The sequence below is a fragment of the Amphimedon queenslandica genome, unplaced genomic scaffold (assembly GCF_000090795.2).
Source record: "Amphimedon queenslandica unplaced genomic scaffold, v1.1 AMPQUscaffold_9620_Cont18265, whole genome shotgun sequence".
Classification (NCBI taxonomy): Eukaryota; Metazoa; Porifera; class Demospongiae; order Haplosclerida; family Niphatidae; genus Amphimedon; species Amphimedon queenslandica.
In genome coordinates, this window is record NW_003550108.1 from 1,910 (window position 1) to 3,884 (window position 1,975).

Here is a 1,975-nt window from a genome sequence, read left to right on the forward strand (position 1 = left end):
AATACAATCCATTAGTAGTGATATTATCGGGAGATAATGCAATAGAACTAGTGACAGGATTCAGGTAATGATATGGCTAAGTAATTACTCCCATATCTCAATGCTAGGATACTTGTTCCTATTACCATCCTTTGATCTGATATCAACTCCAAGAAGAACTTCTGTTACAGCGGCAGTAGTACAATTGAATGTATTGCCACTAATGACCCATCTTCCTTCATTGTTCTCAGCTAAAGTATTATCAGCTAGTGAACCAACTGGTGTAGCTGCTTTAGCTACTAGTAGACTCAAGTCCATGAATCCTTCAGTACATACTCCTCCTCCTGTTGCTCCTTCATTACTAGCAACCAATAATAATAGGAATAAGAAGATACTGGACATTTTGTGATGATCTACTCAGCAAGTTCACCTAATTAATCATTTTATCTACAGGATGCATTGATGTACATCATGTACCACACCCAATTTTACTAGTAAATCTAATTAGCAAATTTGAATTTATTGTACTCTCTAACCTACTCTAACAAACACAATCAATATTTTAATGCAACTCATTATTGTGTGCATGTGCTCTATGAGCATTAATGTATGTTAAATGTCCATTATATTAGATGTACTCTTCTTCTTCTTCTTTCTGTTGTGTATATGCTTCATTATCTGCTGGCATTACAATAACCTGCCAATAGAAATACAGTGAATAAATGGACTATCATGACTGAGACTTTTAAGATTGAGTTTAAGTAAAATTGAAATTATTTGTGGCCAAAAATTTTGCATAATAGTTCACTAATCGATATTTACAGCATAATATGTAATGTTACCACTTGTTCATTATTCATTGTTCTTGGTTCATCATACACTAATAATTCTTCATTGATACCTATAAGTTATCAAAATTATCAAAATTATAATAATAGTTCTTATTATTTTACTTTGTGTCATTATAGTGTTGATTCCATAAGCAGGATTACTATAGTCATCATCAGATTCTATTTTAAATATGTAAAATTAGTTAAAATACTCTTTCAGGTATAACAATCCATCTCACTTTCATTTCCACCAATAATACCATAAGCAGCATTAGCAGATATATTGGATAGGATATTCTGTCTTTCATCTATCCAATAACAATAAATTATTGAAGTTAGTGAATGTTTGTTATTATAAGTTACCTTGTTTTTGTTCATCCACTACTCTTTCACTATCACCATTAGTATTAGTAGTACCTAACTGTTTTCTCCTACACACTAATACACTCACTATTAATATTACTAGTATAGTAACTACCAGTAATATAAATACACTACTAATACTTCCTGCTAGTATTAGACTCCCTGTACTTTGATCAGGTGTACTTTCCATTGATGCAGTGGTCAGTGAGGTAGTAGTAACATTACTACTTGAAGTACTATTAGTGAGGAATGAGGATGTTGTACTCAATAAGGAAATAGTGTAATGTAAACTGGTAGAGTAGTGTATGACTTCTGTTGATGTAAGAATGCCATTAGGTGTCATTACAATATCTGTAATAGATATTGTTATTGCAGCAGCACTACTAGCAGTGAATGATGTTTCAGTAACTGAAGGAATTGGCTCTAATAAGGGAAATACTGGGTAATTATATGATAGTAGGTACTAAAATACTCACTTGTTATAACTGATATCAGTGGATAGTCATTATGTTCCAATGGTATCAATCCATTACTGCTATCAAGCTGATAATTCAACGGTCCATTGTATTGTTGATAATACATTGGATTACTATTAGTGGTTACATTGATTGCTAATATATCTCCATACTCTACTTCAATATCACTTGTAAAACTGTATACATTACCATTGCTTGATGTAGCAACAGAAGCATCAACAGTTAGCACATGAATCAGTTCAGCAGAACGTTTTAAATAAATGTTAGGATAATGTTTGCTTGTATCCTGATTCTGTGTAATACCAATTATCCAGTTAGTAATATTAC

At 31.9% G+C, this 1,975-nt stretch overlaps 1 long non-coding RNA gene across 1 annotated transcript; it reads right to left on the reverse strand.

Annotated features, from left to right (window-relative positions):
- Window positions 1–550: 550 nt before the first annotated feature.
- LOC109590703 (uncharacterized) lies at window positions 551–979 on the reverse strand. Its single transcript, XR_002189461.1, has 3 exons — window positions 933–979; window positions 822–880; window positions 551–676 (listed from the first exon to the last, which is right to left on the reverse strand). It is a non-coding gene; the product is annotated as an uncharacterized LOC109590703 (long non-coding RNA).
- Between the last annotated feature and the right edge of the window lie 996 nt (window positions 980–1,975).